Source organism: Phasianus colchicus, chromosome 1 (genome assembly GCF_987193195.1).
Source record: "Phasianus colchicus chromosome 1, bPhaCol1.hap1.1, whole genome shotgun sequence".
Taxonomy (NCBI): Eukaryota; Metazoa; Chordata; class Aves; order Galliformes; family Phasianidae; genus Phasianus; species Phasianus colchicus.
This window is the reverse complement of record NC_143436.1, coordinates 100,764,022-100,788,729: the sequence shown is the minus strand read 5'-3', so window position 1 is coordinate 100,788,729 and position 24,708 is coordinate 100,764,022. Positions and strand designations below refer to the sequence as shown.

The 24,708-nt window shown below is 39.8% G+C and overlaps 1 long non-coding RNA gene across 7 annotated transcripts in view; it reads right to left on the bottom strand.

Moving 5' to 3' along the window:
• The window catches only part of LOC116241965 (uncharacterized), a 343,284-nt gene that overhangs the window by 223,481 nt on the left and 95,095 nt on the right, over positions 1–24,708 (bottom strand). Inside the window, exons 1-2 of one of the 7 annotated variants that reach the window (XR_016458831.1) lie at positions 10,180–10,600; positions 5,245–5,272 (exon numbers count right to left, since the gene is read on the bottom strand). The exons of 4 other annotated variants lie outside the window; for them this stretch is intronic. This is a non-coding gene — a long non-coding RNA (uncharacterized LOC116241965). Of the gene's footprint in view, positions 1–5,244; positions 5,273–10,179; positions 10,601–24,708 lie in introns of those variants that run through there. 2 more of the 7 variants (XR_016458824.1, XR_016458825.1) reach the window with 2 other exon arrangements.

The following is a 24,708-nucleotide window of genomic DNA, read 5'->3' as shown; positions in this document are numbered from 1 at the left end:
TTTTAAGCTATTTGCTCTGTAACTCCTCTGTAACTTCTTTCTTCTCACTGCAAACGCCCAGATCTCTCCACATTGCCTATTACAGTATCACCAGGCAGAAGCAAACTGTGCTGTGACTAGTCTGGGACTATGCACATCTTGTTTGGCCACTGAGCTACTGCCAAACAGAATGTCTAACAGCTATGTTCTGCTTGCCTTTTCTTCATAATTGGCACCAATTTGGGTTTCATTCCTCCATAGAGCCACATATTTTCATAAAGCATAGTCACTGAAAATTCTACATTTCTAACCTGACTGAGAGAGACAGAATTGCTTAAAATCCACACAGGAGGAAAAGGAAAGGGAGAACTCTCAAACCATCAGACGTCACAGAATCATAGAGTTGCTCAGGTTGGAAAAGACCTTAAAGATCATCAAGGTCCAACCACAACCTAACCATACTGCCCTAACTAACAACCCTCTGCTAAATATCTCCCTGGGGAGCCTATTCCAGTGCTTAACAACTCCTTCTGTAAAGAAGTTTTTCCTGATATGCAACCTAGACTTACCTTGGCACAACTTAAGGCCATTTCCCCTCACCCTGTCACCAGTGAGAAGAGACCAACCCTGCTCTCACTGCAATCACCTTTTAGGTATTGGAAGAGAGCAATAAGGTCTCCCCTCAGCCTTCTTTTCCCCAGACTAAACAGCCCCAGTTCCTTCAGTTGCACCTCAAGGCATATTCTCCAAGCCCTTTGCAAGCCTTGTTGCCCTTCTCTGGACCTGCTCCAGCACCTCAATGTCCCTTCCGTACTGAGGTGCCCAAAACTGAACACAGTACTTGAGGTGAGGCCTCACCAGTCTTGCTTCCTTAGAAAATAAGAGTAACAACAAACATTTAATAATACTACTACTGAAAATGTGAATGTTCACAAGGTCTATGAAATACCAAGGGTTTTTGTGTTGTCTTGTTTTGCTTGCTTATATAGATTCAAAGATGAGGCTCTTAAATCCATTCTTAGGAACTGTGACAAGTGACCTCATCTCCAACATGGCAGGAACCTAGCATTTCACTGTGACCTGCACTCTACTTAGCGTTCCAAAATACAGGACTCTTATTTCCTGACTTAGACATACTGATAAACACCTACAAAAACATCCAAGCGGATGCAAGTAATTACACATGCAAAATAGAAAATTAAATTGCATATTTAAAAAACAAAGTAAACAAAAAGCCCTATCTATGAGCTATCAAATTCACATAGCTGGAACTATGAAAGAACACATTATTTTTAAAAGTTTTAAAAAAATAGTTAAGTAGTAAGAAATCACATGTGATTTTCCCAAGGCTACAAAGAAATTAGAAGACAGCTTGTGATTTCTAAAAGCAAATGTGGATTAATTTTTTTTGGAATTTCATAAACTCAAGAGTAAGTCCAGAATAACCAAGATGGGTGCAGCATCACTGATACTGTTCACTGCATTTCTGTTTCTAATCTGTACAAGGGCTACATTTTTAAAGACTTAAACTGAAACCAAGGCTTTCAATTAAACTCATGTCTGAAGTTGAAAGCTCTTTCCAACAATACGGAGTGGACTTTCTTAAGAACAAATTCCCCTACCCAGGAAAAAAAAGGGTTTATGCACAACTGTATATTCATATCTCATGTTGGTCAATTCAGTTAAAAAATTTCCATCTGAAATTTTTGATGTTTCAATTTTGATTAACTCACAAAAACTTTTGTCACATCTCCCCTTTGGGAGACTGTACTCCATAACACACTATGGATTGAACACTTGACTAATTGCAGTTTATAATTGAAAAGACTGAGTGTCAACAGTTTATGGGCTGGTTTAGCCCAGTTCCATGACTAGCAGGGCAGAGGTATCCGCAGATCCGCACCTCAGAAAAGGAGATAAGGGATAAAGGCTAGAAGAGACGGGCCCCAAAACAAAACAGTGGCAACGATCTGAGGAGAAACAAACTAATTCACTAAATGAGATATCGGAATGCAAGATAACATGCTATAATACAATAGAATACAACATCATTTGAATTGGAGCTAATAAATCAAATGTAATGAGAGAGTATCTGAAAGCTGAAGGCCTTATTCTAACGCTGAGGCGATGCCTGCAGTTGGGATGAGTAGAAAGGAGGAGAGCCTGGTCTCGTGACCTTGCCAGGGGTTTTATCTCCTCTCTGAACAGTGTATAATCAATGAAAATTATATAAAGGAATATTGTATAATCAAATAATATTAAGATGCTATAATAATGAAATAAGCAAGAGAGCTAGGCACAGCAAGACAAAGAGAATAAATAGGATGCTTACCCATGTCGTGGGCTCATTCAGGAAACTCCAGTGGAGTGGATCTTCCAAAGAGAGAAAGATCCTTCCTTACTGGTAGTCAGCTCTTAAATGGGTCTAGGAGAGGTGGAGCCAGGCTCCACCCCTTCCAGCAGCACAGGTGAATTGCTTTCACCTGTGCTCCCAGGGCTGACTCATTGCTCGCCTCAGGTGATCAATCAGAGGTTCACAGAATCACAGAATCACAGAATGACCTGGGTTGGAGGGGACCTCAAGGATCATGTAGTTCCAACCCCCCTGCCTAGCAGGGCCACCAAACATACACCTTTACTAGATCAGGTTGCCCAGAGCCTCGTCCAACCTGGTCTTGAACACCTCCAAGGACGGGGCATCCACAACATCCCTGGGCAGCCTGTTCCAGGACCTAACCACCCTCCTAGTAAAAAACTTCCCCCTAACATCCAACCTAAATCTTCCCTCTTTTAACTTAAAACCATTTCCCCGTGTCCTGCTATTATCAGCCCTTATGAAGAGTTTACTCCCCTCCTGGGAGTAAGTTCCCTTCAGATATTGAAAGGCTGCAATGAGGTCGCCCCGCAACCTTCTCTTCTCCAGGCTGAACAAACCCAAATCCCTCAGCCTGTCCTCATAGGGGAGGTGCTCCAGCCCCCTGATCATCTTCGTGGCCCTCCTCTGGACCCTTTCCAAAATCTCCATGTCTTTTTTGTACTGAGGGCTCCACACCTGAACACAGTACTCCAGATGGGGCCTCACAAGAGCAGAGTAGAGAGGGACAATCACCTCCCTGTCCCTGCTGACCACCCCTCTCCTGATGGAGCCCAGGATCCCATTTGCTTTCCGGGCTGCCAGAGCGCACTGCTGGCTCATGTTAAGTTTCTCATCTATCAGGACCCCTAGGTCTTTCTCTGCCGAGCTGCTCTCAAGGACAACTCCCCCCAGCCTGTACAGGTGCCTGGGGTTCTTCCGGCCCAAGTGCAAAACCTTGCACTTTGCCTTATTGAACCTCATTAGGTTCACCCGAGCCCAGCTTTCCAGCCTGTCAAGGTCCCTCTGAATGGCCTCCATTCCCTCCACCGTATCGACTGCACCACTCAGCTTGGTGTCATCAGCAAACTTGCTGAGGGTGCACTCCATTCCCTCATCGATGTCATTAATAAAGATGTTAAAGAGCACCGGTCCCAAGACAGACCCTTGAGGGACACCGCTCGTTACCGGCCTCCACCTGGACATAGAGCCATTGACCACCACCCTCTGTCTGCGGCCTTTCAACCAATTGCTTATCCATCTAGTTGTCCACCCGTCAAATCCACTTCCCTCCAGTTTGGAGATGAGGATGTGATGGGGGACCATGTCAAAGGCCTTGCTCAGGTCCAGGTAAATGACATCAGTTGCCTTCCCTTCGTCCACCAATGCCGTCACTCCATCATAGAAGGCCACAAGATTAGTTAAGCATGACCTTCCCCTGGTGAAGCCATGCTGGCTATCTAGGATCACGTGCTCGTTCTTTATGTGATCAAGCATATTGTCCAGGAGGATCTGTTCCATAATCTTCCCAGGCACGGAGGTGAGACTCACCGGCCTGTAGTTACCCGGGTCCTCCCTGCTCCCCTTCTTGTAAATGGGAGTGACGTGACCCTTCCTCCAATCATCCGGGACCTTACCTGACAGCCACGACTTCTCAAATATGATGGAGAGCGGCTCAGCAACCACCTCAGCCAGCTCCTTCAGGACCCTGGGATGCACGCCATCTGGCCCCATAGACTTATACTCATTCAGTCTAAGGAGGCACTCTCGGACTTGCTCAACCCTTACAGTGGGGAGGGATTTACCTCCTTGGTCCCCACATAGAGGTATGGGGGTGCAAGACTTAGGGACATGAAAAAGACTAGAATCCTGGCCACCAGTGAAGACCGAGGTGAAGAACTCATTCAGCACCTCAGCTTTCTCTTCATCTGTTGAAGCCATTTCTCCTTTTAAATTTACCAAAGTAGGTACGCCCGTTTTGGCCTGTCTCTTCTGGCCAATGTACCTGTAGAAGGTTCAGGCTGTGACTCAGCAGTTCCCATACACCACAAAGTCCTCTGGAGTATGTAGTTATTCTGCTCTTCTGGGACAGGTACCCAGAATTGGAGCATTAACTCTTAAGCTCCCAGTGCACATGATGTTATGATGTGGAATACCGATAACCAAAAATCATAAAACCATGACACTGAGGAACAAAGAAATTATTTTTCTAGTAAAAATACCATTTAATGTAAAATATAATTATCAAACATAGCATAATCAGTCAAGTTTAATTAAATATATGTCTCCCCAAGAAGTATGTATTTCACTAAAGATAATGATGTATTTCTATTCTTTTGCTCACAGACTCTTTTTTTTTTCTCTCTAGAAAGAAGTGCTTTTGAAGGTACAGTTTCAGCTACAATTTAGGCAAAAGTGCAGTGGATTCAATACACAAAGTTAAGCATGATATTAAAAAGAAATTTCTAATATGACTGAAATCTTATTCCCCGTTACCTAAAATCAAAAATCAAAGAATGTTGATATACTATGTAATGGAGCAGTATTTGGCACCATGCTACAAGAACAAAAAGTTGTTAAATACAGTGGTGTGAGTAGAATGTAAGCAAGGAGGAAGTCATGACTACCTGTCATGCCTGAAAACAGCCAGCTGGTCAGGTAGATCAGCTGTGCCTGCCAGCCAGTCACAGTCTTAATGTTAGGCGAGATGTTGAATTAGTGCAATGATGAATAAAGGGCAAAAGAGGGGAAAAAAAACCAAATAAAAGCACGTCTGTAAATTCTGACTTAGTACAGCATACTCCTGTTCTAATTCAAGTCTAGAAAAGCTTCTTGAAAACAGGCATCTACTTGTATTGCAAATCACATACATACTTATAGCAGCGTCTCTATAAAACTCAAGCTGTACTCACTCCAAACACTTCAAAGTGGCATTCCCTCCTGTTGGGAAAAAAATCTCCAGTAAAAATTGACCGCAATTCTCAACTTCTGTTTCAGTAGTGAAATCAAAACACTTTCAGGAAACAGAGCCAACAGCAGCATTAAAATGAATAATCCACATCAAATTTGGTTATTAATAACACTTGAAGAATTTGCAAGTTGAAGAGGGGGCTGACTCCTTCTCCATGTGAGGAGCTCCTAAATGGCAATCTTACTTGCAGTGCTTCCTCAGCACTCAGCTAAGTTAAACCTGGAGATGTGCACAGGTCAAGCTCTTTCAGGCTCTCTAAGGACAGGACACTCAGTATGCTATGCATATGCAAAGCCCAATTTGTCATATGGTCCTCAGAGCAAGTAAAACATGTCAGCGTGCTGCCTAACACTGCCAAAAGGCACATTATAAATAGCTACAATTGAACATCTTCAATATAAATAATTTCAAATTAGTTCCTTTTTTTAATTTATTTATTAAATCTCAAGCCCTTAGAAAAAGAAGTCCACAAAATACCTATTGAATGAGTTATTTCAAAAACTGCTGTTCAAAGCCTTTCATTGAGTTTATTTTGTTTACTTCACATTTCACAGGAAAAGTATAATTTATTCCCACTTCTGCTGCTTAAAATAATCTTATTTCCTTTAACAAAAAAAAAAAAAAAAAAAAAATCACCTGTGTTTTGTGACTATAAAATGTAAAATTTCAGGCCAAAAAATACATTCAAAAAATGGCATGGCAATTGAAAGGAAATGGTTTGATGTAACCTAAAAGATGATTAACTTACCAGATCCTGCCATATTTCTTCTTTCCCAGAAACTGGGAATAGATTGTAAAAGAAGAGGGAAAAAAAATATAAAGGGAAATAATTTGGAGAGTCCTACTTTTTATTCAGCATTAACTTTCAAATTGTACAGTTTTTGCTTTACACACCCAAACCAGAGAAAATAGTTCCAGAGGACTCAGAGTAGATGCATAACATTAAAGAGATAGAAGAAGAGTGAGAGAACTGGCAGCAATAGAGCACAGCGTTTCCTTTGGCCAGCTCTGCCACAAAGGACAATATTCTTCGAAGGATGTCATTGCTGCTGCTTTTTGGAAAGAATGAAAATTACTGACAGCAAAGTCACAAGTGCTCCAAGGTAGGGCCATCTATTTACCTTCTTCTTCATTTAGTACCATTTAACGTGTGCAGTTCGAAACAGGACCAATTCAAGAGCTTGCACAATTAAAATACTTATATTAAAGAACTGCGCACAATTCACAAAGCACAGGCACCTATCAGTGAATGATATTTCAGATAGAGTGGATTTTTCTCTCATGCCATGTTTCTTCTATGTTTAGATCTTGATTTTTCCCCTTAATGTCCCATCTCCCCTCCTGTTGCCCTGTCCTCAAATTCCAGTTGTATTTGTTCTCTTTGTCCATTTGTCCACATATTATAACTACTTGATTAACTTTAAGAGTCAAATATCTTTCTCATTGTATGTTCTTCTTTCAATTTCACCATCGCCTTTAGGGTCAGTCTTCTGCTGATACTCTAAATTTGTTGCAGGACAGAAAGTCAACTTGGGGATTGTGAAGATCAAGTCTTCTCTCTCTCTGTGTTTCATGGACAGCATGTGTACACCTTCTGTTTCCCCTGAAACATGCTTTCCTGTTCCCTCAACTATTTACTGAATTCCAAAATCTGATACTGACAATTCTTGAGTTATTTTTTCTTCTATATTTTAGACAGATATATGGATCCTAGATCCATGAAGCTTGAAGATAAAGAAGTTTAAGATCTAACTAATTATAGTCACAAAATAACTTCAAAATGTGCTCAGATTAAACTTTTTTTTCCTCTTTTCTCCTTTAATTTTTTTTTAATGAGTTCTTTCAAAATTGCTCAGTTATAACATGGGGTTATAACTCTAATTATAATTAGAGTAACTCTATCAATATTGTGACTCACTGAAACCATCAGAGCTGCAATTCTCTTCTGCCTGTCAATTTTCCTTTATCTCCTAGAATAGACATTGCCTTGTCCTTAAACCACAAACTAGTTCTTCTCTCTGACAGAAAAATCAACTGTTAGTCCTGAATTTCCATCTTTTTTCTCACATGACAGTAAAGATACCTGCAGGCACCATGTCTGTATAGTGTATTGATGCCAGTGAAACATGTTGTGCAAATAACTTTTCCTTCCTCTATGCACTACTTTCCTAAACCAGAATATTCCTAAAAAGTGAACCTCCAAAATCATTTTGCTGTGGAATTCACAAAACAAATTTGGTTTCTCCTTGACTAAAGACTGAAGTTGCTAAATAATATATTTTTTTTCAGATAAATGACAGCTATACAACAATTGTGTTTAATGCTTTCAAAACTTTTTTTTTTCTCTAACCAATGTCGGAGAAATGTAAAATCCAATATAATTATTTTAGTTTGAACTAATGATTCTTTCCCTTTATCCAAGTGCAAATGTAGTATTTCAAGACATCCTAATGATGTTTAAACTTACTGGAAACCTTGATATATTGCATTGGTCCTCTGTGAAAACTTCAACTCAGATGGCCAGTAGGAACACCACCATCAATTATCACTCCCATCATTACCACAGGGCTTTCCATGAATCATAAAACACAGCTATTGGGAGAGATATTCTTCTTTTAATGATAAACATAAGCAGAAAATCATCAGTAAATTCTTCTCCTCCTCATTAATCCCTTTCCCCTTCATCAAGCTGGTCATCAGAGCACAAAGAAATGTTTCATAATCCGCTCATCAGGTTTCACAACACCACCGGTGCCTCTCTTTGCCAATGGAAGCCCTGCAGCACAGGGAAGTCAGGTCCCCTGCCCGTGTGCCCACAAGAAGTGGGCTGTCCTGAATCCCCACAGCCCTGATTCCCTTGCACCTTATGAGAGGCTCCTCTGTGCTTCAGGGCACCACAGCATGAAGGAGATTGGCTCCTCAACGTTTCATTTACTGTCAGACTTTCAGTGTGTAAAGAGAACTTGAGCAGGTAGCATATATGTATGTTACAGAAGAGGATGCATTTCTTTCCTGCAAGGACCCTGAAACTCTTAAAAGACAAATATATCTTTAGTTGCACTGAGAACATGGCCAAGGCTTTCTTGTAGAAAGTCTAAGGTTTAGTCCAAGTCAAAATACACAGGAACACAATTAACAAAAAGAAGCAGCACGAAGTCTATTAAGATCACCTCGCAGCACCACCTTCTACCCTATAATGCTTAGCATTTCTTTGAAACAGTTTACACTCTTTTTTTTTTTTTTTTTTTAAGAAGAAGAAAGAAATGCAAAAACTGCAAACTCAAGATTGCAGACTGGCAAATGAACACAACAGATGAACAATATGAACTTCCGCACTTGAGAGAGACTGCAACATTAGGTCAGTCCAGACCTAAAGCCCCATATGCATGTATCTATTGTTTAAAATAATAATAATAATAAAAGATATTCTGCTAATTGTAATATTTAGATGAAACTAACAAACTTAGAAAGACAGGTCAGGAAACAAGTAGGAACATACCATCTGTGGAGGCTTCATCTGATCAACTTATGCTGATTGGTAGAATTATCCTATCAAATGAGCACTTTCCCTTTAGCTCTATATAACATAATTCTCTGAGAATTTTCCTGCAACTCCTGACTTAGATTATTTACCTTCTGAAAAGAAAACTATTTGAGTAAAGATATAACAAAGATCATTTTGTGCAGAATTACACTTCTGTTGAAGGAAAAAACACTTAGATTCATTTCTCCTCTAAATCACAGGCATCTTAAACATCACATACAGAGCAACTTTGACATGCTTTGAAGAATTATAGCTCTAAATTTCACCCACTCAACAGTTTTTGCAAACTTATTTCTGATGTTACTGTCAACGTGTATAATTCTATTGCTGTGCTAATAAAGCAGCTTTTTCAAACGAGCACGGTGACTGGAATAACATAGTAACTCAGATCAGATTTATTACCACTATACTAGAACTTATCCAGGAGTATTCTGTTTCCCTCCTTAAGAGAAACAAAAGTTATGAAAGCCTTATCTTCTTCATAGTTTTGCAACCTACTTAAAATTTAGATAGCTCCCTGGTATTTTTGGAGATGAGTATGCAACTATAAAACTTTTGTCTCTTCTTAGCAGGAATCAGAATCACTGAATGTTATTTTAAGAAAAATTTATGTGCATCACAACAAAGGAATGCAGAAAAAGCAGTAAGAAAACTTGAGAAAATAAAATAAATATGGACAGAGTAAAACTGGCTTTCCCTCAAAACCCCAAGTTTGTCAAAAGAACAAAGCACACACAAACAGCATGTAAAACCTGAATTCAAAATGCGTTTATATAAAAGGGGTGAGGACACATGTTTTTTCTATTTTAGCTTGAAAAATAAAGGGACACAGCAATGAGTCTTGCTGGCAGGCAGATAACTCATAGGCCCTGACCCTTCGACTCACCAGGAATTCAAACACAAAGCTCTTTTCATAGTGACCGTGCCATACATTCTCAAGATAAGGCAGCGAAATACGGAGCAATGCAGAGGTGCCGCAAAGCTCAAACTGCAGAAAACTGCACAGAAATTCCAAACATTTATTCACCTATATGCAGCCGCACACCAAGGGCTGGTTGCAAAACTCTTTCTTTGCAAATCGGAAGCCGTGCAGCATGCTTTAGAGAATGGGACCTGATTCCTGGAGCAAGCAAAGGAAAAACAGAGAGCAAGCAGCAAGGAAAGGACCATCCCTGTGCATTTCTGCACCATTCAGAACTGCAGTGCACATCCGGACAAATAATCCGTAACACAATGAACTTTGCAAAAGGATAGCTGTGGTAGAACGGAAGGGATTTTAGAAACAACAGAAACAGCTACATTTCAAACAACACATTTCAAATCTGGACTCACCATGAAAATGCAACAGTTGCCTGAAGTTAGTGTGCTATTTTCTGCCCTGTTCCAGTGCACTTTTTGCCTAGTTGTCCAACCCTTGGGAGCTCAGAGCTGCCACACAGAGGCCCCTTCCGTGATCTGGCTTATTTGCCTGTCAATTTGAGTCTCAGCTTCTGTATGATGCAGCTGTGCACTTTGCTGAAGGTCTAATATCATTTCCATAAGCTTCCTCCCTGCCCGGAGCAAGCAGTTTATTCTCCCTGCTCAATAACTACTCAAATCACTTTTCTGGTACTCAGAGGGATAAAGCTTTAAGTTGTTAAGGAGTTCTTACTAAGTAGTGGGTGGAGAACATAAGCTCGGTACAAGGAAACTCTGCGCATAATCAGAAACGGAGAAACTTCCTCCCTTTCCCCCAACCCCTCCTCTCGACAGGCGAAGCTGCCAGTGCCTTCTTTACAGAAATTTAGGAATGTAAAGGGAGGACTCAAAGGGGCCCAGTCAGACAAGCCTTTCTCAATCAATTAGCTTGCAGCCATTACTTGTGACCCTAGGTCACACAACATAAGTGTGTGGGGTGTGCCTTTAGGGGTACACCAAAGCTACTTATTAAAACTTACATAACCAAAAGCATTCAAAATCAAATAAACTTTGAAAGTTGTAAAACATTTTCCACGTACCACAGTTTTGCAGGAAGAAGAGCTTTGAATAGTGAAATGTTACTTTGCTTTTCCAATAACAAGTCATTTGACGGAGGAAATTTACTTTTTTGTACTTTTCAAAAAAAGAGACTGAAATGTGAGAAACAGAAACAACCTTAAAGGCTGTTTGCCTTGCAGTTATGAAAAGCTAAATAATATTGGCGAAAGTGATATCTGATGAAGTACATGACTGTGTTTCCTAAAATAAGACTATTATCTGTAGCTGCAAGGGGATAGAGTTTTGTAGGATAGTTTAATTAGTTCATGAAGTTCAGCCTGTGCATTTTATTTCTCTCCAAGAAATGAGTTGCAAGCACTGGATTCTACTCCTTGTTTTAATACTCCAATATAGCAAATCAAACAATAGAGTTAAAAAACAAACAAACAACAACAAAAAAAAACCTGGCATATTTAAATACTCCACTAAGTTATCCCGCATGGAACACAGGGAGAAGAGGGTGTAACTTAGCACAACTGCCACATGATAAGCATACACCCCTTGGTGCGAGGGAAAACTTCAAAAAGACCCTCAGCTTCATATCCTGCCAACCCAATGACATGGAGATGATGCCTTGGGAAAACCCATGAGGGAGTCCTGATTTCAAAAGCAGATCTATGACAACCCCTTTCTGGGCCAGACAAGATCAATGCACTGCAGGGGCGATGCACTTTAATCTCAAGGTGCATCGCAAAGCATCTTTAAGTAGTGCCACAGATCAAGGCTCACACAGAGCTGGAAAAAAACAGTTCACACCAAACTTCTCTCTGTGCTTAAGGTAACAACAACAGCTGCTCAAGAGCTTGGAGAGGACACAGGGAAACACATAATAAAAGAGGGAAGTAATGGTAATGTACTGAAATTCACTGAGGATGTTGTAGACAACTTGCACTCCATGTCTCTCCTCCATTAAAACTCCAGTCGAACTCTCTGAAGAGGCGGAATGGCTTGTGTTAGTTCAGACGTTCATTCCAGAGATCAGATTGCAGGATCAGGGCCACTGAATAAGTGCCCTGGGGTAAGGATTTTGCTTCTGTCTTGCACATAAGACAGCATTTAATAAATTAGGTCACCTTTAAATCCCTGGAAAGCTCTGGCAGTACAAATAATAATCATGGAAATTTATATTTTGAATGGAAAAATAGGCTCAGGATTAAGACACCGGACAGGGATTTATGATATTTGGGTTCTGTTCCCTTTTGTGTCTCAAGCTGTTCTAATGACTTGGGACACATTATTTCACTATTATGCATTTAAACCAAGTGCTACTTGCCTTAGAGATGGAAGGCTTTTGCCTCCTCAAACATTATTTATTAAAAAGTACTGATAATATTCAATATAGAGACCTTTACAATAATAGTTCACAACACATACTCTAAAAGTGAAATTAAAGCAGTATGGAATATAAAACATTTACTGTACAGGACAGAGTAACTGAAAACAAGAAAGCTATCCACATCACATCCTCTAACATTCAAATCCATTGTGGGTTTCAACAAACACAACCTCCAGGAGATAATACAAATCCATGCACGTGAATAACAGTACAGACTTCATTCTCTCTCCTTTAGCCACTTAGAGGTTAGAGTCCTTAACAGAAGAAAAAGATGGTAAGAAAGGCTGTCCAAAGTGTTGTTTTGAGCAAGTGTTATAAAATCAAGAACTCTTGGCATGTTTGCCCAGTGATCCTCCATGCTCTATAAGTTGAGGAATTACCTTTAATTTGAGGTTTCCCTTTAGTGCACAACTTGTAAAGCAAGATAGACCTCAAGCACTCCATTTGCTTATATGTTACAGACTCGCACACCTTTCTTTGGGAAAAGTTGATATGGAAACTTTACAACACAAATAAAGACATTTAAAGGATGTTTTTAATGTAACTTAAAACAATGCCTCCACACTGGAAATAATAATAGAATAATGGCTCCTCCTGGCACAGTTGAGTCCCTGGCTAAGGGCTCTTCCTTTTCCTGATTGCTGGCTGTAAAATTACCCCTCTATTGGCTCTACTCCATTGCTGCCACATTACAGCTAAGCCAAGGCAACATGAGCCATTTCAAAATAATCATGAATGAATAACAGCTTAAAGTTGGAGGAGGACAGTTCTTAAATTCACCATGCTAGCCAGAAATATATAAAATTCCTTTAGGATTCTCAGGACACTCTTCTACGAGAAAGACTCTCTTTAATTAATGAAAACAAACATCACCTTATTATTTCTATTTTTACAGTCTAGCATGAGATCATTGCAGAAGAGACGATTTCAAGGACAGATAATGTAGCTTTTGGCATATTTTTCCACTTCCCACTCTTTCTCCTCAAAAGTCATGAAGTTTGGAGATCTACCTTAATTAGACACTATTAACTTTTTCCTGTATTGTTATATTTTCTTTTATTCAAACCAGTAAACACTCACCTAGGGTACATACATCTTCCTCCTTGCACCAGGATATTTCCTACACTTACTAACTCAAAAACAGCAAGGAGGCAAAATATGAGAGTATTATTTAAACCTTTCCTTTGCATATGCAGATCATTGGGCCTGTTGTGCAATGGATAGAATATATGACCATGCTGCTTTAGGGGATCCTCTGAGAACAGAAGAAATTTCATGTTATTTGGGGGGTTGTTTTTCTGCATAATATCTAATGAATATGAAAGGCAATACTGTGTAACATTAATTCTCATAACAAGCTTTACTCCTCAACAGTGTTAAGTGAAACTACATTCATTTTAGTTAGAAAGTTAAAAAAAGCTATGCCACCTTCAGCAGAGCGCATGAAGATTACAATGTTGATAGTGGTAAGATATCTTAAGTCTAAGCACTTTACCTGAAAAGCAACTGCTTCTTTAAGGAAACAAAACAAAACTAGTTCTTGGGGGAGGAAAAAAAAAAAAAAAAGCCTGAAAATACCCTACAGTACTCACTACTTTGAAACAGATCTTCCACTCTTTAAATCTCCTTCCCCTACCTCCCCCCAACCCCTTTTCCTTTCAGGAAACAAAACTCAAGAAGAGAAAGAGAGAGAGAGTCAAAAGGTTACAAGCCGGCTTGTAAGCGCAAAGAACGTGAGAGGCCCATTCTTCCCCTTAACACCTGACATCCCAGGGTACATTTTCTTCCGTTCTGAGTCTGGTGGATTAGACATGCAGCTCCTATTGATAATGCAGGCTGTGCATCTCATTCGCCATGCGCTGCTACTGAAAGTTCTCCTCCTACCTCTGCCTTTATAAATTGTTCTCCCTCCTGCTTCACAATTACAAACTTAATTAATGTAATTTTGCATTCTATCTGTAGACACCAATTGGACCCCGTTCAGATACCTTGTCTGAGGCCCAGATTGGAGTTCATTCTCAGAACTGTAAGGTTTGAAAATGTGACAGAAAATCACTGAAATTATTAACAAGAGAGAGAGAAAGTCTAAACAAATCTTAAAACATGTATGAGTTGTTAAAAATAATCCTTAGTGAAAATCTTTGTGACAGCACTGTAACATTCAGGCTACCATTCCAACATACAGATTTTCATGATTTTTACAACTTAGTAAAGTCATATCTAAGGCACATTTATCACAGCTGTAGAACAATGAAAGAGATAGAGATAAAAACTAAATTATCTAAGTTTTACCTACATTCTTTCTGAGACCAAGACCCTCATGCAGCCGAGATCTGCTTGCTTGGCTGATGATGTAGGAACAAGGAAACAATTACCTCTAATTAGGTGTAAAGCTCAACACAGAATAGAAAAGGACTGAGAACAAAGTTAATTCTAAACAGCAGAAGTCTTCAGGCAAAAGGACAAAACAGAAACAAGTTTGATTAAGGTATTAAAGGTAGAGCCCATAATGATCAACATTCAACTAGCCTACCCAAACCAAAAAGTAGGAGTATAAAGTGTTACAATATGATTAATCAGACTTCATATTATTCATAGACATTATGATCTATTTTAGTTTACTTCCAAGAAAAGATGGACATTCCAAGGTGAAGCTGAGTAAAAGCTTAAAAATTAATTAACAAAAATACAGAATTGAAAGCAGGGCAGAAAAGATGAACTGTTTATTGTCTAGGCTGCCTCATGGATCTGGTGGCACAGTAGCTCTGGGATATTGCTCACCAGTTGCAATAGAACATCATCAGTCTCTGCCTCCTGTCATTCCTCACCTAGCCCATCTTAAATACCAGCCTTGTGTTTTCTTTTATATCTACAAAACATTCAAACATGTTTTAGGATGCTTTCTTTTTTTTTTTTTCTTAATAAGATGAATGTTGAAAATTTTCTTTCTCAGATTCTGCAGATGTCTTTGTCTGGTAACTACTACGAGAGAACTGTCACATATATTACAAAAGGAACTTGAGAAGAGAAAATAAAGATTAGAGAGGTAAATGAAAATTCTGACAATTGATAATGACATCCACAGAAACACTGAGAAAAATCAAATTTTCAGAATTTGAATGTATGAAAAACTCAACAAGATCCCAAAGAAGGCTTCAAGGAAGACTGCAAAGAGCTCAAACTCCTTCCTAGATTTTATAACCACCAGATGACTTTTCTCAAGAAATTTGTTCTTAGAACTCATTAGGTGCTTTGGTGAAAAATTGCCTTAAGTTGGCATGATTTTTATCCAAGAAATGAAAACAATTGGATTCAACTTTATCCTTTGTTATCTTATTCACAGTCTGAAAAAGTTTGTCTTCTTACTTACATTTGTGTTACTTAGGTCTTAGAAATATATGAGTTTATAAAAAGAGTGAGATTAAAGAGAATGAAATTACTCAAAATAAAAGTAGACGTAATTGCTGCAGAGAGAAGCAATAAATGAGTTTAATATGAGGTCTGTGCACTACCTCACCAGTATTTGGCCAGGTTCCATCACAAAAAAAAACTACTGACCAGGACAGTTATGTTCATCTTTGTTGTTCAGGTGTGAGGTCATTTCTTCACTTTGATCATATAAAAGAGACCAGGTGTATACATCTACAATATTTTATTTCAGCAGACTCATTTAATAGAATTCTGTTTTTACAAATGTAAAATCTAGTGCCAAAAAAAAGCCCTGAAGGGACAGATGCATGAATGAATCCCAGCATCTCTACGGATGCTGGAACAAGGTGGGTATAGGTCTGAGATAGCTCAGAAAAATAGTCTCTGTGGTTGGATATGCAGGGATGAGTATAGAATAAAAAGAGAATACCTAGCACTATTTGATGTGAACAGATTGCATCCTGCATACTGGCACACAGCTCATTAATCCATTTATGTCTACAACCCCTGCTCTATGTTGATGAGGACAAGCCATAAGCCTTTTCTTGAAAGACTCTTAACCTCCTAAAAATGGTACAGAGCTCCCTTAATTTAAACTCGTAACAGGCATGAGAAAACACAGGTGGGTAAAATTGTTTTCTGCCATTGCCCACACTAGCAGTGCATTCAGAATAAAAGCTTGGAAAATTGTTACCTACTGCACATCTAGCACACTTCCCTGACAAAACATTACATGAGAAAAAAGCTTGGTCATATTTGCTCCTACTTATTTACTATAAAGCTAATGTTATTTCTTTGTCTGTGAACTTTTTTTCTGTTTGTTTTGGTGTCCTGCAAAGCATGACCTTGCTGAAGCTCCTCAGTTAAAAATGAGTTCTCAGTGGAAAAATATTCCTACAGTAGATTCTCTTACCAGGGAATGCTCCAGCAGTCAACTTCAATTTGCCTTAAAGACAAAAAGGCATCTCTCCAGGGATAAAAATCAATTCCCAAACTGTCAGCAGCAACATACAAAGTTTAGAAATGTGCTTAATTCAGCACAAACAAATGCTTGTAAATTGTCAAGCCAATATGTGAGAAGTGACTCTTCCATTAAATAAAATCATGAGCAAAACGGAAAAAAATAAAAAATAAAAAAATAAAAGGAACAAAAACATCACAAGCAGATTTATTTTTTCTGATATTTATCAAGCACAGTAGTAAAGAAAAAAATAATGAGTCCACTCTTCATTAACAGATTACTGATTATGCTTAATATTATTTTCATTGCTATTAATTTTTTAAAAAGATGTTCTTTACTGTTGTGTTCAAATGCAGGCAAAGGCATTCCTCCATACCATTAGGTAATGAGCAGCAGGCAGTTTGGGGCTCTGTCAGCTTGGATTTGCAACTCGAGGTGACTGACAAAGTGACCAGAAAATGAGTACTCCGGTTTAGAGACGTCGTCATAAACTGCAACAACTGCATAAATAACTCAAGCCATTCCTGGCTACGGATGTGCAGCAGGCAACCCCTTTTCTGCATTTTCTCTCAGGCCCGAGCAAGACTAGAAATCACAGCTAGATGTTCTTGTCTTTTCTCCTGCTCGCTGTGGTCCCTGCAGGAACTGCCAACATCCTTTTGCCTTCCCAGGATGTGTTTGCTGTCACCTGCAGCAACAGAACATCCTGAAAAATCCTCTGCACCCACCATGAAACAAAGGCAGATCTGGGATCTGGTTGGGTGGCATGTAGGCAGGTTGAGCAGCCTCTCGCTCCCGTCTGCAGGCACTCTTTAACCTCTGGAAAAAGGGAAGGATCTGCTTGGTGAGCTTAGCTCAGGCCTATACAGCAACCTTGAATACAACACCCACTGATTGAAACTGACAGGACAGAAACAGATCATACTAAAACAATGAGTAATATAGCTGTTTAAGAATTGGAAGAGTGATGTCTCTCCCTCCCTGCAAGATACTGGGAACTTGGATAAATAACACATTTATGGAAGGCAAAGTTCTAATAAATAAGGCCCTGATGATGTGTGCTTGCAAGATGGAAAAGCCTTAAAACGTGCTCAAGATCTGAGCAGGGCTCCATCCCAGATCTCCTTAATCATGAACAAAGCAACCCAATCTTTGTGTATCCCAGTTTCTGATCTGTAATATTTCTGTCCAGAGTATAAGCTGTTTCCTGCATGGGCTTCATCATACTATAGGTTATTAGTTATTACAGTAATTAGTAAAAGTTTTCAGTTTTGTTATCACACATGGGTGTAAACTTCAGAAAGTCCTGAAACAAGAACACGCTATTCAGAGTGAAAAAGTGGGTGTTTTGCAAAACACAAGGCTGTATTTTACATAAAATAAAAGCAAACCTTCCAACCAAAAGCAACCAAATGAAAAACAAAAATAGCCCCTTTCCAGAAAACATTTAAAATAGATCAAAGATTGAGTTTCAGTAACATTCTGCAGAGTTATGCAAGAAAATGGAGACTCCATCCAATAAACTGGCAACCAAAGAACCATCAAAGCAAAACCAGTAAGAACCAGAACACAAAACAGTATCATCTGACAAAGTATATTCAACAAGGAATAACTGTAAGGCAAAAGTTGCCATTTCCTTCCGCTGCTACTTTCAGAGATAAAAATGCAGTCAGATTTCCACACGCTGACACAACTTGTCATGCAATTTTGCATACAAGGCTGTAAGTGTCAGAAAAAGAATGGCTATTGCTACTCTCTGAATTGCCTCATTATAAAGCTTTCTATGGATATTACCAAGGATTGGAAGGGGAAGAAAAAAAAAAAAACAGGTACTGATTTATGTTGAAATTCAGAAGGTCTAGACTATTTGCAACTGATACTTCAGCACGGTCAGAAGTTTTTTCATCACTACTTTACCAAATAAATTTTCTGATACACAAGATCAAAGGCAAAGATTAGCTCAGGAATCCAGCCATCATTTATTTTGGCAGTGTGCGTATTTTAGTAGATTCTTTTGGCCCTCCCCAGGATTAACTTGAGTTTCCTGAGATGGCATGGGGTTCATACAAAAATCTGAAAGTACAAAGCTGCACTGCTTAGCTTAGTCATACAGGGAAGTGAACTAGAACAGCCAAACTATCCTGTATTCAACAAAAAGACTGAAAAATGTTACAGAATTCAGTCTCTGAGATCTCTCTCATTAGATAGTTCCTTCAGTACACTGTCACCAGAGCTACCATTTTAACTGTAATACCAAAAATCTTTCTCCAAAACAAATGTATAACTTCTTAACATAATTGAATTACTAATTATGAATATAATTATTTTTCATTGAATACAAAAGCATTAGTGTTCTTTTACTTTTTGAAAACTAACCTTTTCTTTCTTTTTTTTTTTTTTTAAACAGGAGTTACTTTCACTTTGCTCCATTCCCTGAAGGCACTCGTTGTTATTTAGGCCCACAGAATATATGTTACTTCTTGTCATCTGAAGATGACTATAGTGCAAGTCCAGGCCAAAACGCCAAATAAATGGCCACAAGTCAGGACCAAATAAACAGAGATCTGAGCTATAAACTTCATTTTACATCCAGCTGTTGAAGTCAATGATACATTTTGTTAAAGAGGAGTGGGGCAGTTCACAATGCTTGTTGCTGTCTGCATACACGTTCAAGCACTGCTGCATTTTCAATCTTTTATTTGCAAACAGAAGCTCTCCAGTTTTCCAGCCATGAAGGCTGCTGCCTCTTGCAGTGTCAGGAGCTGCAGCCTTAGGCGCCAGGCTGCCAGTGCTAAGCAAGCAGATCACAGCTTGCAGGAGTGCTGCTGCAAAGCATGCCAGAGCAGAGCATACAGCAGGGGCCTGCAGCCAGCCCAATGGCAGCCTCAGTAGAACCCACTGCCTTTTCTCTTTTAGCAGCTTGGGAGCTGAATTACCCTGCAACAACCAAATCCTGCCAGTGACCTTAATAGCTGGACTGGCAGCCACATCTTTGCTGCCAACGATCTATTTACAGCTTCAAAGCCATATTCTGGCAACTCCTTGGTTAAGATATATAGGTCAAGAAAAATGAAAGCCTATGCTCTTTGCAATACCATATTATCTCACCCCTCACACTATGTGGTCTGCTCATCAAGTGCGTTGGGCCCTGCAGCAACGCAAAGGGCAATGGAGACCATGACCCTAAAGTCTTGCCCTAAAGGACAATGAAGAAAACAGGCTGGAGATTCCCTGAGGGAAATCTTTGCCTGGACTTAGCGAGAGGCAACTGGAAGGCTGTTGTGCTTTCCCTGTCCACTGCGTGAGAGCCAGACAGTGTCTGAGCGATTACTGTTTGATTTGGGTTAAGAGTCAGACACCACCTGGGGCAATGTCCAGACTGCAGTGAGGTGTACTATTTCCGGAAACATAAACAAATAGGTGGGAATTTGCAAATAGTTAACTTTTTATACATTTAGAACACCACTGTGTTTCACTGCATAATATCAAAACATTATTCAGGGTGATTTCTGCATTGGGCAGTTCCAATACTGAGAGCAGAGTCCATCTGCAAACTCTCAGACTTCTCACAGCAGCTGACATTCCCCTGCTCAGGGGTGCTGATGCTGCCTTTCCTTCTGTGCTGTTCCAGTAGGAGTCTATCAAGATAAACATACACCAAATCTTCCACAGACAGAACATAGAAGCAGGGAACAAGGACTGCTGAGTGAATGGAAGAGGATGGTACACTCAGAACTCCTTCATCTTGGTTGTGGCTGTGAGCCTTTTCTGACTTGATTTAGAGGGGAGAAAACTGCAGCTGATCATCATCAACTCCATTATTGCAAAGCTATGAAGAAAAAAGAAAAAAAAAGAAAAAAAAGGATGCACTGGTTTGTGGAAATATTCATGCTCTATGCAGGACCTTCATTTCATCTTTATCAAATAAAGACCATACACAGATGCACAAGACCTGCCTTCTGAAAACACCACATATTTTCTGAAACACACTAATCTCCACCAAAGGATCTTACTGTTTCCCCCTTAGCACCACAATCAGTCTTTTCTCATTGCTGCTCATTATTTGTCAATATAATGTTCAAGGGTAAATAAGAGGTAAACAGAATTTGCTCAACTTCTTTTTCAGAGAATATATTTCATCACCTTTCACTGCCTGGCTTAAGACATTACATGGGTATTCCTTTCTTAATGTCACTCCACTTACCCTGTTCACACTGAATGGGCTGACAGCTTGTAGTCCATGACATTATTTCTACCCTGCCTGAATGACAGTAAGCAGGGAAAAAAAGCAACAAATAAACTTAAATGCAAGACTTCGGGGATGATAATGCCAATAATAAACTTTCTGAAATGATTCTGCTCTGGGAACAATTCCAAGTGTACAGGGACCATGTATTACTATGCTTTCATCAGGAACAGGACTTCATAAGCCTATTCACAAAACAATATATTTTTAATATTTAGGCAATGCTAATTTTTAGCCTTACTAAGCCTAACAGGTGGAAAAGTTTGCAGCACAAAGGTGCTCAGGTATGCACAGGTGACACAGATGTGAAAAAGTTTTAGCTTAAGATTTAGACCCTTTTCCAGTGCAGTCCTGATACTGAAATGGTTATTTGTACCATCAAATGCCTCAGAGTATCAGGTTATTACTTTGCGAGTGTTCTCTTCACTGTTTTTGTCTGAAGGAAAGCTGAAGTGATTTCAGAGTTCCAAAAAGCCCTATGGAGGTCCCACAGGGCACAGCTCCCTCGCTACAGTCCAAGCCTGGCAGAGCACAAGGCACATACAGCATCCAGGTGTGTTCAAAACTCCAATCCATCTTCCAGGTTGAGCGAGCACTTCAGCTTCCACTCCCAATCAGACCTCTGGCTCTCTACTGAGGCTGCAGACCAAGGTGCCATTAGTGCCAACTGATTGCTCTGCTGATGTGCTCACCTCTCTGGGAACCGGTCTGCAGCCAGCAATGCTTTTCATCTAGGTCAGTGGATGCTGACAACTTTGTAAGGGATTGATGAAGGCCCAATTTGGATTAGCAATTAAGCTGGAAGGTCCTATATCCCACTGCCCTCCAACCGTTCTCATGCATGTAATTTTAATATAGCAACTTCTAGACTACAAATCGACTACATTTAGAAAACTCCATCACCAAGAGCATTTATGAAGTCTCCCATCAAGTGTTACTGGGAAATTAAACTGTGTTTTGCCCCCTTAACCTTTTGCTATGTAGACTGCATTTAAAGGATTTCATTAGGGCCAGAGGCCGTAGCTTACATTTCTGTTGCTAAGTGAAATGAAACATGGAATAAATTGGCTTAATTGGGGTTCCAATAGAATACTGGTTTTAGAATCAGGGAGTCAACAAAGATCTAGCTATTTAAGAAGGGCTCTCCCCACTTCAATGTTCTATAATGTTAATGGAAAATTTGTATTTTGTTTCAGAACAAGGAAAAAAAAAATTATAAAACTGTCCACACACACAAATCCACTCTCAAAAAAATTGTAAGAGAAAGGAGTGGGAGAGACTCATTTGAAAAGTAAATATTAATTTAGGCCACAGAATACTTCTAATGTGGTTAAAAATTTGCTGCTGCTAGAGCCAAAATGCACATTCCTTATCATATATAGGTATGCATATGTTCTGTAAGCTGCAACTGTCAATTTCACCAGCTAAACTTCTGTCAGATGCTTTCTATAGGTCCTATGATGTTTGTTCCAGTGCCAGTCACTACTACTGGGACAACCACCCTGTGGTGGCTTCTTTTTACATTCTTATTCCTTATTCTGTTAGATAACAAAAATGGGCTGCAGACTCAATGTGCAGTCTGGAGACTTCAGAGAGAAAATGATATCATGATATCTCAGTTGAGGAACAACTTTCCTCAATTTCACACTGATTTATTTCAAGAACTTCACTGCATTAGCCAATCTACATGAGATCCAATTTTTTAACCAAAACATTAAATGAGTACAACCTCAAATTATGTGCAATCACATAGTGTAAGGTGACATCACAACTGCATCTTTGGCAAAGGAACTTATAGGTGTTAGCAGTTGTTAAAACTGTATAATTATCAGATTAAGGCTGACATTACGTATTATAAGATGAAGCTATTACAAGCTTTCTATGCATCCAATCCAGTTCACACATCTGCACTCTGGAGACACGTAAACACTCAGGAAAAACAGCAAGATATCTACTCAGTATTGTCAGTCACTGAAGGTGCTCCATTTCCTTGATTCCACTAATCTTTGGCAGATGATTGCAATGCAGCTGCTCAAAGGAGACAGGAAACAGAACACTGAGACATCCCATCAGGGTTCCACCAAGTTTCAAAGGCACTAGCAGCAAGGAACACAATAAAACAAAAAGCTAGCACAACAAGTGCAGTGCCCAGGGCTAAATTTACAAGATATATTATATGAAGGGTCATAAAGCAGGCAATCTCCTGTTGAACAGCTGTACAGTAAAGCTTTAACCTGAAGGGTTAATTTGGGTAGGCTAGTCCCAAACTCAGTTTTCTCTTGCATGGGCCACATAGAGAAGGGCATGGCAAAGCACAAGGGACAGCTGCATTCTTCTTGTTCCCAGTCCTGAAATACTTGACAACCAATACTGGGACCGGGTTTCAGACAATTCAAAGGGACATGTTAAAATGCCAACATGATCTTTGCTGCATTGCAGTCCATTTTGGCATGGCACCATTACTTGGAGTCCTGGACTTCTCAGGCGGAGCTGACTCTGCTCAATGTGGCACCCAGCATGACCACTGCTGCTGACTCATGCTGCCATTATACACCTACTTAGCTCAGGTTCAAATGCCTGCTGTACCGGATTTCTGTATTATTCCTGCTTTTTGAAGACTGTGATGGGGAGGTGTTTCAATGCCTTTTGTGTGTTCACTGTGACACTGCAATTGTCACACTAAACTGCAGACAAGATGAGTCTTTACTTTGCATCGATGGGAACACGCTTATGTGCTTGGATATTTGTACATCACAGGGAAGACTGCACAATACTGTATTAAAAAGGGTCCTCTTGCTACTAGATCCCTTTCTGCATATAATCCACAATCATATCAATTAAGATATAAACTAAATCCAGCTAACTGGTACCTTCTGCTAAGTAGGAGGGAAGAGGCTACTTATAGAACATCATTCATTTTATGGGGAAGTTAGACCAATTCCTATTAAAGATAGCAATAATGTTTTTAACATAAAGAATGAACAGTAACTAAAACTGCCTATTTATGGACATAGCAGATAATCCTAAAAGTCCTTAAGTCAAGCTTGATCATCCCTTTAAAATCTGAGTTGGAGCCCAACATAAGTGATGAGCTTGAGACAGCTTTATTTAGTGTGGTACTATGACCTTTCATAGGTCACTAGGTCAAAGAATATCAGTCACCAGGGCTACCTTTTCTGATGGCTTTAATCTTTGAAACCTCCCAGTGCAACTGTGTGACCTATCATTAGCAAAACATATGAAAAATGGCCAAAGTGCATATCTGATTGCATGCTGCATCATAAATTACCAATACAACTATTTTGACTGACGAGACGTCACTGAAATAAAGCAAGAAAGAAAAATGTGGAAAATATTCCCACCATCCCAACTGTACATAAGCAGATATCACCATGATGAACTGATGCTCCTGATCCCCAGACAGGAGCAGTCACTCACCCCACCAGAAAAGCCACCCTGCTGTGCTGGGGAGCAGTCTGTCAGCATACACATTTCGATCTGTTGAGCAGCTGAGACCAGAAATCCTGACTCCAGTCACCACTGCCAGCAGGACAGGCTGGCCATGTGCCCAGCCCACCTGCTGACAGTACCCAGCCATTCACTCTTCCTCTTGAAATCACCTTGACCGTGCTCCCCAAACAGCCCCTTTCTAAAAGCACCAACACTTCCATGTATTATAGACTGTGAGGTGTAAGATAGTGACCATCTGTATCTGACTGCACAGAAAAACAGGAGACTTCAGGCAGGAAGGCCAGAGGACATCCCAAATGAGGAGCGTATGCTCAAAATTCACTGTGAGCTACTGACACAAAGAACACATCTCGATGCTGTTATAAAAATGCGGTGCCCACAGCATCCACAGATACCATGGGT